Here is a 12,993-nt window from a genome sequence, read left to right as displayed (position 1 = left end):
TTCCTTGGAGACCTGAAGGGATGCAGTGAGCCTAAGAACTTTCAAGAGCTTACCAATAAGTCAGCCCTTTTTCATCCTCGAGTAGCTGTGTGGTGGTATTGTGGTGGACGTTTACTGGACACTCTGCCAAATAACTGGAGTAGCACTTGTGCTTTAGTCCAATGGGCTATCCCTTTCACCCTGGCATTTCATCAACCAGAGGGAGGACGGGTGGTAGAAAAAGGATGGATCTGGTTATCAGATGGAAGAATAGCTGTGCCACAACTGCTAGGAGCTGCAGTCGTACTGCCTGTGCATGATGAGACCACCCACCTAGGCCAAGAGTCACTTAAAAAGCTGTTAGGCGGGTACCTCTACATCTCACATCTGTCAGCCCTTGCCAAAACAGTGGCGCAGCAGTGTGTCACCTGCCGGCAGCATAATGCTAGGCAAAGTCCAACCATCCCTCCCAGTATACAGGCTTATGGAGCAGCCCTCTTTGAAGATCCCCAAGTAGACTTCACCGAGATGACCAGAAGTGGAGATCTCATCCCTAGGTTTGGACTTCCCTTACGAATTGGCTCGGACAACGGGCAGGCATTTGTGGCTGACTTGGTACAGAAGACAGCAAAGGTGATAGGTGTGAATCAAGGATTGGAACGTAGCCCCCTTGCAGCCACAGTGGAAAGGACCCCAGACCATCATCTTGACCACTTCCACAGCCGTGAAAATAGAAGGAATCCCAGCCTGGACCCACCACAGCTACATGAAACCCACAGCAACTGAGACCTGGGAGGCGAGACCAAGCCCAGACAATCCCTGCAAAGTGACTCTAAAGGAAATTGGTCTTATGACGAATTTCTACCTCCAGAGAAAAAAGAAGTAAAAACTAAAAGGCAGAAATGGAATCCACAGGCAGATAGCCCAGTGCTGTGCCTTGGGCCTGGTAGTTAAAAATCAACCCCTGACTTAACTGCTTGTGTTATCTGTAGATTTCAGACATTGTATGGAAAAGCATTGTGAAAATCCCTGTCCTCTTCTGTTCCGTTCTGATTACCCGTGCAGCCCCTAGTCACGTACCCCCTACTGGTTCAATCAATCATGACCTTCTCACGTGGACCCCATTAGAGTTGTATGCCCTTAAAAGGGACAGGAATTGCTCACTTGGGGAGCCCAGTTTTTTGAGACGTAAGTCTGCTGATGCTCCCGGCTGAATAAAGCCCTTTCCTTCCTGAACTCAGTGTCTGAGGGGTTTTGTCTGCAGCTCATCCTGGTACAGATTGACTACATTTTAGACAGTTGTGTAGTTAGCTGTGGTCATTTGATTGAACTCTGGTCAACAGAATATGGAAATAAGTGATGCACATCATTCCTGGCCTGTCCCGTAACAGACCTCCCATGCACGATCTTTATGGCTTAATGGAAATGAACATGGAGGCCTTGGGAGACAAATGCGGGAAATAATAGAGGCATAAGGTAGAAAGGAGCTGGGTCTTTTAATCACCTCTTGGAGGAGAGCTGCTGCTGAATAACCATTTCAGAATTTTATATTAAGCTAGATAAATTTTGTGGTTCTCTCCAATAGCAACAAAACAGACCTGAACTACTATATAAGGTTTACTGAATAATTCAGAGTGGAAAACTACAGGAGAGCTGCCAAATTCCAGGGGAGTTGCCACATTCTGTTTATTTTCAGTGTTTTGTGGCACATGCTGTTTGCTTGTGACTGGCTAGGTGGAATAATGCATGATATAATATTGTGTAGTTTCAACTTGAAGTAATCCTCGATGATGAACACATAGCTTAAAAAGACTTCTTCAGAGAAAATGTGAAGAGAGTGTCCCAATAATGTGAACAGATATGGAAATTCTGAAGAGGCCTTGCTGCATCTTTTCTATGAGTTGAATGAGGTGTTTACCAGTCCCATAGAGAATAAAACAGTATTCTGAAAAGATGCCAAAAATTCAAGCAATCAGAAAGGCTATTTGAATTACTTATATACACCCATCATTAATAACAATACATTCTCTCCTGTATTGTAATTTGGAATATTAAATAGAGTAGTTGATATATAAAATATGGGAGAGGACATGTTCAATTTTTTTTAATTGGTAAAGGTATACAATCAAAATCCTCTGGAGACCACTGATCTAGAAACCCAGAATCCTATATCTACTTGCTCATTGGATGCTCCTACAGAAAAGTGTAAATTTGTCACAACCACTTGAACAGTGTGCTTGGGACACAACTTTGGGATTAGTCTAATGGACAAGTTAGTAATCATGAGGGTAAAGCTATCACACTGGTGACCCCCTCAAAATAAAAAATTTAGCAATTGAGTTAAAAAAAAAAGTTTGTTTTCTTTTCCCTCTCTATGTCTAAGTACTAGGTTAGTATATATACATTTTTATACTGATTTCATTTGAATATAGTGACCCTTTAAATCAGCTGGATTTTTGATTTGGAAGAATCTGCAATTTCAATTTCAAAGTTAAAGATAATGTTACTTTATTAATTTATTATGAGTTCATTGCAGTATAATCTTGAATAAGTTGACAAATATGTTATAAAATAGAAGTAATGAACGATAAAATTTATATTTCAGATTTTCCAATTTTTAATGGCTTCAGTATGGATCTTCTACATGATTTACCTAATGTTTAGATACTGCCTCCTGTTTCTTTAGGACCACCACAGCATGTGTTTAGAAAATCAGTCATTGGTTGCAGTTAGGATTAAAAGTATCTTAATTTTTTTGTCAGCTTGTTCTTTTAATTAGTAAAACATCATATCTCCATTAAACAAAAATCTCCAGAAATAAAGACATAAAGAATAAAACCAAGCAGCTCATAATCCAGAGGTATTCTCGTATATTGTACATTAGACCCATATTTTTAATACAGATTTGTATCCTACCCTTTTCTATTACCTTCTATTACCTTGTAAAATTCATTATTTTAAACTACATCATTCTGCATTTCGAATGTTGTGATTTTCAACAAATAATATTATGGAAAATTATAATTCTTTTGAATATTTTCATACTGCTGTATGTTTAGATCAATTTTATTTTTTTCCCATTATAAGTAATGCCATGACGAATATTCTTCCATATTAAGCTTTGAATGAATTTATGTAGTTCCTGAAGATAAATTCCTAGAAGTGGAATTATACTAAGTAAAATTACATGAACATTTAAGAGGTTCTGTCATTTCATTGTTGAAGCCATCAGTATTGAATATTATAATTTTTATATAGTATACTTTATTTTCTATATTTTGTTGCTGAGTGGTTAAATTGAAAATGCTTTCATACATTTACTAGCTTGGTACTTTCTCTTTTAAATCGTCTTCCTATTTGAAATAATTTTAGAGTTAAACAAAAGTTGCTAAAGCAGAACAAGGAAAGCCTATATATATTCACTCGTTCCCAACATACTGACATTTAATTACTTCTATATGTATGATTATATCTTTTTGAAATGTTTAAATGAAATAGTGAAACATAGTTTTAGTGAAATATAGTAGGTTTCTGGAGGATAAGTCAGGTTTATCTTTCTGATTTGGCCTGCATTCCTCATTCTCTTTTGTTCTTCTGAATATTACTCTTTTGATTGTCTAGTCCCTTTTTGATACTCATAAACAACTCAGTGACTTCCAACATTCTCTTTTATATTATGCTATTTTAGTTCTCCATTTTGATTGTGGTATTAGTTGGGCCTTAGGTACAATTTTTTCTCATCCCAACTTGAGCAGGGGTATACTGTAACAATGTCCATAAATCTGGGCTTTGGTATTGGGGGAAAAGACATGGTGAAACTAAATCTTTGTGTGGAAGACAGGGAAGCCAAATGTTTGAAAAATATCCTGGGCAACTCTGATAATTTCTTCCCACTATTATATTTAAGAATGAATAAGGTAAAAAGTCATTTCCTTAGATACATTTCCTGTCTCTATCATGTATAATTTAAAGTCACTTTGGTATGGGACTTTTCAACTTACGCTTGATTTGGGAGAGTGTATAATGGTTGTGAATAAAATATCACTAATTAAGAAATCTGGAGGCTCAGGCCCAGGAGGTAGCTTTTCTAGTCCTGATTGGCTGGAGCATACCAAGTCTACGAGCCCACCCATACAGGGGATACTTCCAAGAAATTGGGAGAAAAGTCACATTTTCAGGCTTATTTACTCCATCTTCTTACTGTTTATTGAAAGATTGTGTTGCCATGGTGATGGGAAAGAGGTATAATAAGAGATTGGGGAAAATGTTACAACATGGAGAAGGATTTGGTTTTTCACATAGTTAAATGGAAGTTTACCTTTTTGGACTACATTTGCATTATCTCATTTTCCTTCCCCTTGTCAGTATGCATCACAAAGTCATTAAAAGAGTTCAGCATCCATCTCTGTTTTTATTACTTTATCGTGATGACTCTTGGGAGTCCTTAGCCATTGAAAAAGGCGTGTGTGTGTGTGTGTGTTTGGGGGGGGGGTGCAGAACATTTTTCACATTTCTATTTTGTGAATTTCAGGTTTCCTGAATTAGATTGTCAGAAATTTTGCCTTTTATATAAATATTTTTAAGGAATCATTTTTTGAATTAATCAGTTTTACTGTTTTGTGCTTTCAGATTAATTTCTATATTCCTATACTCTTGCTAATTTATTTTTTCTTTTACTCCATTTTGAGTCAAATCCATAACTTACATATTTTTATTAATTTTTTAAAATAAGGAAAGCAATTAAGATTCTCATCTGTCTTTTAGGAACAAATTTAATTTTTTTCTGTTTAAAAGAGTGTGTTCACTGTAGAAAATCTGACAGTATAGATGGAGAAAAAGTAGGCATTTTGTACAGCTTTTACTACTTTCCCATAAGTTTTGACATGTAGTATTTTCTTTCATTTTTGTCTAAGCAGATAGTAGTTTTAGTTCTGATTCTGTGTTTTGGGATGTACAAGTTAGTTGAAAAAGAGTTTAAATGTATTTAAGAGAGGTTTTATTTTGCTAACACTGTTATTATTGGTTTTCAGTTTTTAATATTGTGAAATATGACTTTCACAACATAACAGTGGCTTAAAAATGATAAGAAGTTTTTTCTATCATTTTTCCCTTGTGTAAAAATGTCTGGAGGAAAAGGCACAATGGCTTGCTTAGTAGCTTCTTGGAGTTATCATGGATCCTGATTTCTGTTCTATTATCCTAGTATAAGGTATTCACGTTCTGTTCACCTCTTGTTTAAGATGACTGCTAGCGCCCTAGCCAGTTGTATGACAGTTGCAGTCTGCATGAAGGAAGAAAGATGGAAGTGCAGACAGACGGGAGGCCCTCCTAGCAGACTTACAGCCCTGTAAGGTGTTTTTGTGGCAGTCCTAAGTATTTCCACTTGTATGTCCTTGACCGGAATTTTGTCACTTGACCACTGTAAGAAAGGTTGGAAAATTTAGTCTTTTATTCTGGCAATTATCTCAGTTAAAAGTCAAGATTTTATTTCTTTCTTTTTTTCTTTTTTTTTTTTTTTTGAGATGGAGTCTTGCTCTGTCGCCCAGGCTGGAGTGCAGTGGTGCGATCTTGGCTCACTGCAAGCTCGGCCTCCCGGGTTCACGCCATTCTCCTGCCTCAGCCTCCTGAGTAGCTGGGACTACAGGCGCCTGCCACCGGGCCTGGCTAATTTTTTGTATTTTTAGTAGAGATGAGGTTTCACCGTGGTCTCGATCTCCTGACCTTGTGATCCGCCCGCCTCGGCCTCCCAAAGTGCTGGGATTACAGGTGTGAACCACCGAGCCCAGCCAAGATTTTATTTCTAAGGACAAAAGAAAGAACACTGAGGTGGGAAGGTAGGGGCTTTATAAGAGTATAATTTAATGCTCTTCACTGTCCTTTGCCCTTGCCACAAATCTTCGCTTTTTTCCTACCTCCAAATACAGTTATATTTTAAGTTTTTGTTAAATCAATAGCCAGAATATACTTATTATTATACTAATATTAATATTGCTCACATTTAAGTCATGTGAAGCAGTGATCACATTCTCTTTTTGTGTATATCATTTTGCTTTTCCAGCTATGACAGATAAAATCATTTCACATCTATTCCAATCCCTCCTTTGTGTTGACTCAGTGAAGACTGCAGAACTAAAAACATGCTTCCCAGATTTCTTTGAATCCAGGTGTGGTTATGTCACACAGTTCTGGAATCTTTTTTGTTTGTTTGATTCTATTTTTTCCATGATTATTGAGGCTGAAATAGCCATTTTGTGACCCGAAGGAAAACAGCAATCTTGGCCCTACTAACACGAGAAGTTACCCATCTCCAAAATTCTTATATGGAAAAAAAAAAAAAAACAGAAAACAAAACCTATTTGTGTAAGCCCCTGTTTTGTCAAATGTTCTGTTACTCATAGTCAAATGTGATTGCTAATTGATACACTTTAGTAAAAAATAGTCTTTTTATGTATTAATTTTCTATCTAGTTATGACTAATTTTAACTTGCACTATAGATCTGACAGTCTTTTGGCAATGGAAATACCTCCTGGATTTTGCATATTGTCTGACAGCCAATCTTAATATTTTGTAAGATTTGTTTCCCATCCCTTCATTGCTATTTTACCATGAATTTATAACTTCCATATAAGGAAATATTATCTATATACTACTTTAAATCCTGGAATGTCTTTTTTTTTTTTTTTTTTTTTTTTTCTGAGACGGAGTCTTGCTCTGTCACCCAGGCTGGAGTACAATGGCATGATCTCGGCTCACTGCAACCTCTGCCTCTGCCTCCTAGGTTCAAGCGATTCTCCTGTCTCAGCCTCCTGAGTAGCTGGGATTACAGGTGCCTACTACCATGCCTGGCTAATTTTTGTATTTTTAGGAGAGACGGAGTTTCACCATGTTGGTCAGGCTGGTCTCGAACTCCTGACCTCAGATCTGCCCACCTCAGCCTCCCAAATTGCTGGGATTACAAGCATGACCCATCGTGCCCATCCCAAACCTGCAGTGTTTTAATGAGTGAATCATTTTTGTCGTTTATTCTATATTTACTTCTAAATTTAACTTTTAAAAATAAATATATTGATAATTGGATATCAATGCATCTGGTTTCCAAACTGCTTTAAGAAGATGATTTGAACTTATCATTTTTAATAACTGGAGAGTAGAGATTTCCACTAGGCAAAGAGAAAGTAAGGTCCAAACATGATATTCTTTGGACCTCTGCAGAATTAGCATTTAAACTCATTACAGGTTTAGAGCATGTAATTCAATCAAGGTGGTTTAGGAAGCAGCAAGATGGAGAGGTGTGCCTTCTTGTTTATTGAGAAATTTTGGGCAGCCTTAGCATACCAGGATACAGCCTTTCCAATTTCACTTCTCTTTATTAACGATCCCTTTTGTTTGGGACTTGGCCAAAAGGAATATAGTTTGATTCATGTCTTCACTCAGACTTTCCATTTGTAGTCAATGATGATTTCAAACTTTGCAACTAGAAAGACAAAAAATGCTGTAACTGGCTCCATTTCTCTTTTTTGGACCCCTTGAGCACTAATTATTAACAACCAAGGGAGCAAACTGGGCACAGAATTTCCCTAGGTGATTGACTAATCCAGTGGTTCTCAAAGTGCAGTCCTTGGACCAGCAGCATGGGATAATTGGGGAGCTTATTAGAAATGGAGAGTCTTAGCTCCCAAATCAAACTTGCTGAATAAGAAATTGGGAGTGGGGCCCAGCTATATGTATTTTAACAAGCCCTCCAGTTGATTCTGATGGATCCTCAAGAGTGAGAGTAACTGATTTTAATTATTAGGATCAGAAAAGAAACAGAAGCTCTGGTTAGCCCAGAAGTGTTAAAAAGTTCAGCTGGGCAATCTGAGAGAAAAAGATGAAAAAGAGAAAGGTACTTTTTCTTCAGTCATCAAGGACAGCTGGCGTTGATAAAATAGCTTTGGCTATGCAATGTGACTAAAGATGTATGATACCATCATTTATTCATTCATTTATTCTTCATTTTTTTTTTTAGGTTTTTTGGTTTATTAATGGTGATTGTTTGCCAGGCATTGAACTAAGTTTATAGAAAAGATGCAAAGGTGTTTAAGACATAGAACTGTTACAAGATCTTTGGGGTGTTGCTTTTCTGGCTGGAAACTTCTGTGGCCAGTGGCACCATTGCCTGAATTCTTGTCCTATGTCCAGGAAGAATGAGGTGGGCAGACAAATGAAATGTGAGCAAGATGAAGAGGAGCTTTATTGACTGTTAGAACAGCTCAGAGGAGACCTGTAGTGGGTAGCTTCTTTCTACAGACAGGTCATCCTGTCCAGTGCTCAGCTCTCAGCAAAGAGGAGGTCCTGGAGCTGTGGCTCCTCTCTGCAGGCAGGTCATCCTAAGAAGTGTTCAGCTGTCACCAGAGAGGGTAACCCTTCTCTGCAGCTGCTTTTCCAGACATCTGCTCTGTTCTGGCTGAGTCTAGGGTTTTTATGGTCTTCAGAGCAGGAAGTGCATGCTTATTGGTCCATGGGCAGCCATGGGTGGGCCCAGGAAAAAGTACAGCCAGTTCCCTCTCCAGTCTGCAGGACTGTTAGCCTGGCCACCTCAAGCCCTGCTGGCCTTCCATGGCCTCAAGGTGGGGCTTCACCAAGGACCTGCCCCCTTCTGTCCAGGAGCCTGTCTGCCCCTCCTTCATGGCACCCAGGCCATTGGTGCCAAGGGGTGCCTGCAGGCCAATGCTGAGCTGCCCTCAGCCCCATTTTGGCTTCCCTTCCATGCTCCTGTCACCCAAAGTCCAGAAGGGGCTAAGGTGGCAGGGACCTGGCTGTCAGTGCAAGCGTGTGACCATCCAGCTGCGCAGCAACAGCACCTGGGCTGGGGCCCAGCCTTGCTCCTTGATGGGAGCGGGGAGTGGGTGCTGGGAGCAGGGAGAGGTCAGGGAGTGGGGGCAGGCACTTCTGAGCCTGCAGGGAGCAGGGTGCCTTCTCGGGCCCCCAAGAGCACAGGGATGCCTGGTCCGCAACAGTGCTTGGGCGGCTGAAGCTGCACCAGGGGAACTCCTGCCCTACCAACTTGGAAAAGGTGGTTCCTGCTTGTGCCTGGCTCCTGCGGCTCCATGGAGTGTGCAGCCCTGGCCATACCTCTGAGATCTGAGTGGGTGCTGACAGTGAGGAGAAGCCAGACAGTGGGAGGAGGCACTTCCGAGCCTGCAGGGGGCAGGCGGGCCTTCCCAGGCCCCCAAGAGCACAGAGACACCCGGGTCTACAGGCATGCCAGGGTGGCCTCAGCGGCACCCAGGGCACCCAGGAAGGTCAGAGGGGCATGGGGCTCCTGCCTGCTCCATGCAGTGGGAGGCCGGCAGTGCCTGCATGCTGCAGCTGCTGCCTTGGCAGTGGCTATTCTAGATGGGCCGCTGCTGCCATCAGAACCAGTCTTTAAAGAATAATTTATATTCTGTAAGGAGAAAGCAGGAGGGGATTCGGAAAGAAAAGCAAAACAAGAGGCACACATGATGGGCTTAGAAACACACAGGAAAGACTAATTACAAATGAAAAGACAAAACCTCATTTAGTTGAAACGAAGGTACACAGTTTGACACTGGTACCTTAATGACACTTCTCATTTGCATATGGCTTTGTGAGTCGTATGCGAATAGAACACAGAGGCCCACATGCATGCTAATGGTAATGATATTGTGGATTGTTGCAGTAATAATTTATAGTCCAGCTGTGGTGAAAAAATGTAAACATGGAAGTAATCAAATACGCAGAGGTAGTCTTTTCCTCTTCTAAGGTGAGTACACTTCAGCCAGAAAAACAATCAACTTAGACTCGAAATACAATGGTCTGATGAAGAAACCTCAGTGACCCTACACACACAATTGAAGGGCATAGCAAGAGCAACATCTTGGGAAATCCAATGAAATCTAGTCAGTATAGATTTTGACCTGCCATTTCAACCTGATCAAATGCAGCTCACTACATCCTAATTGTTAACAGAGAGAATTGACTGAGGAGAAAAATCAACTCCTACTATTGTTCCAGAGACATTGCTCCAGCTAGGAAAGAATTCAATCTCTGAAGATCTAGTAGAGGCTGCTGTGAAGGAACTGCTTACAAAGCTCTCTCTTTGTGATTTAAAAGCATGAAATAACCTCATTTCAAAGTCGAAAGTCTTTAAAAAACAAGTACTCTTATCGCCTGTATAGCCTGGATTTTGAATCAGACTTGGGATAAAGTAGAAGAGTCTCTGCATGTAGACCCAAATACCTGTTATCAAAAAGCCTGATCATTCCTTTCAGAATTCATGGCAAATACTATTTTGCTACCCAAAATACATTTTGAAGGGCATTTGCGTTTTTAGGGCAATTTCTGCAGGGAAACAAAACAAATTCACAGAAAATCTGTTTGCACCTTATGCTGTGGAGTCCCAGTATATTTGAGTCATCTTGTTCACAGAAGAAATTGTTCTTAAAGAACAGCTATCAATATTGCAAAATTGTAGGGTGGGATTCTAAAAGATAGTTCCATCTACATTCTTGTTTGCTCTGTTTCCCCTCTACTGCTTGAAACAAACTAATTTACATAGATTTTGTTTGTGAGACAATAGTGAGGGCATCTTTGGGTCTTCGGAAGGTCTCAATAACTTTTGGCTATCTGGATAGCTCATATTTTGGCTTTCCATAAAGAAGTCCCTAAAGCTTGGAAAAACTCTGTACACATCATGTAACTGTACTGTGTCTGAAAGTTGCCTCCTGCAAAGTAAATAAAGCTATATTGATTTCTTCTGGGCCACACAATTTATTTTTGGAATTTTCTCTCATCTAGCTCAAATTTCTGCATGGATTTTTAAGAGTGTTTTTCAGCATGGACTGAAAATAGGGCTAACTGGTTGGAAATGCAGGTAGCTACCATGTAGGTATATTCCCACATTAGGCTTATTATTTATATTGTTCAGCCATATAATCAAAAGAAATTGTTCTCCACAACACTTACCAATATTGCTGTTAAGGCAAAAATTTCTAGGTTCTAAGGTTATAGGAAATGTAGAAGACGGTAGGAATATAAACGTCTGAATTATCCACATGTTATACATGAATTTCCTAAGTACAGCCTCAGGTTAACAATAGCATTTACTGAAGTTCTCCTAATCTTCTGCTTCTATTCAGTGTCACATAGTACATAGTCTTTGATCCCAAGAATCATGCTACTAAGGGAATACTTACTGTATTAGGATATTAAAATATTAGGAAAAAGATTATTGTACTACTTACGTTTGTGCATGAATTCCTATATTTTTTGATGACTATTTGTCAACAGCTTACAATGTATTAGGCATTGGGTGGAATAAAGACATGAGTAAGACACAGCCCTTCCCACCAAGAGTCTCAGAATCTGTTAGGAATGCTATAGCAGAGACTGATGTTTACAACAGATGGCAGACTGTAATAGGTAAATGGATAAATAAATAAAGATATATAGATGACAGACAATAGATACATGAGATTAATAAGTAGGTGGTTAGATAGATGGACAGATAAGTAGATGGATGGACAGAGAGGTAGGTATATAGATAATTAGGTAGGTAGCTATCAATGAGTTAGATGTTTTCATTCTCTTAGAGTAAAAGCTAAAGAAGGGCCTCAAGGTCTATATGGTCTAGCTTCCTGCCATTCCCAACGCTGTATCCTCCTATCCTGTTCCTTTTTTATTATGTTTAAAATACTAGCTTCCATGCTGTTGTTGAAATGCATTTAGTATGTTCTCCCTAAAGTTTTTTGCATTTCCTATTTCCTTTGACAGTTGGAATTTTTTTCCCTAAGATATACTCATAGCTTTCTCTTTCCTTTAATTCAGATGTTCAAATGTTACCTCATCAAAGAAATATTCCCTGACCACACTACTATTGCCATTCCTCTCTCTACTTTTACTTATCACTGCTTTTCATTGAAACAATCACTACCTGCCGTGTTATACATTTCTTTCTTTCATTTTCTGTTTTCTTGGAATGTAAGCTCCATAATAGTGTGAATTTTTGTTAACCACTCTATGCCTAGTGCCTGAATGGTTTTTTTTTTTTTTTTTTTTTTTTTTGGAGACGGAGTCTCGCTCTGTCCCCCAGGCTGGAGTGCAGTGGCGCGATCTGCAAGCTCCGCCTCCCGGGTTCATGCCATTCTCCTGCCTCAGCCTCCTGAGTAGCTGGGACTACAGGCGCCTGCCACTGCGCCCGGCTAATTTTTTTGTATGTTTAGTAGAGACTGGGTTTCACCATGGTCTCAATCTCCCGACCTTGTGATCTGCCCGCTTCGGCCTCCCAAAGTGCTGGGATTACAGGTGTGAGCCACCGCACCTGGCCAAGGCCCTGAATTGTAACTGACATATAGTATATATATTTTGTTGGTTGAATGAATGACTAGATAATTATGTAAAAGCATCATGGAGAAGAACATGAAAGACATTGGATTCTGAATTAAGGAATTTTTGGCTTTATTTGATAGCTGTATCAGTCTACTACTCCCACAAAAATACATTATCATAATACAATAATAATCATTTATTTCTCATGCATCTGCAGATCAGTGACTAATAGTTGGCTAATTGAGGCTATGCTCGATAGGATGGTTATACCGGTTTTAGTTGGGCTCACTTCATGTATCTGTAGTCAGCTTGTGTCTGTAGCTCATCTTCAGGGACCAGTGGACCAGCCGGGGTGTTATCCTCTCATGGTTAAGACAGACCCAAATGAGAGCAAGACTGCCTGTGCCAGCAGGTTGCCGTCCTCCATATGCATCGTGTCTGCCAACATACCATTGGCCACAGCAAATTTTGCCTCAAATCAAAGCAGAGAAGTCACTCTGCTCATAGAAGGAGGAGCAAATTTAAATTGAATCATGTGGGGAATGTTATTTTACATTTGTCAGCAGTTTTAGGCTTTTTTGTGGATTATTATAAAACATTTAAGCTTTTTCATCATTGAGATATATTATTTGGAGCTATGGTTGAACTGAAATTAATGAAAGTGAACCATCATGCAGTCTTCC

The 12,993-nt window shown here is 39.6% G+C and overlaps 1 long non-coding RNA gene across 2 annotated transcripts in view; it reads left to right on the top strand.

Moving 5' to 3' along the window:
* Positions 1-12,993, top strand: part of LOC112427891 (uncharacterized) — a 163,922-nt gene that overhangs the window by 42,380 nt on the left and 108,549 nt on the right. Inside the window, exon 1 of one of the 2 annotated variants that reach the window (XR_003019650.2) lies at positions 9,668-9,746. The exons of the other annotated variant lie outside the window; for it this stretch is intronic. This is a non-coding gene — a long non-coding RNA (uncharacterized lncRNA). Of the gene's footprint in view, positions 1-9,667; positions 9,747-12,993 lie in introns of those variants that run through there. 2 annotated transcript variants of the gene reach the window in all.

This window comes from Macaca nemestrina, chromosome 2 (assembly GCF_043159975.1).
Source record: "Macaca nemestrina isolate mMacNem1 chromosome 2, mMacNem.hap1, whole genome shotgun sequence".
Taxonomy (NCBI): Eukaryota; Metazoa; Chordata; class Mammalia; order Primates; family Cercopithecidae; genus Macaca; species Macaca nemestrina.
This window is presented reverse-complemented; position numbering and strand designations above follow the sequence as displayed.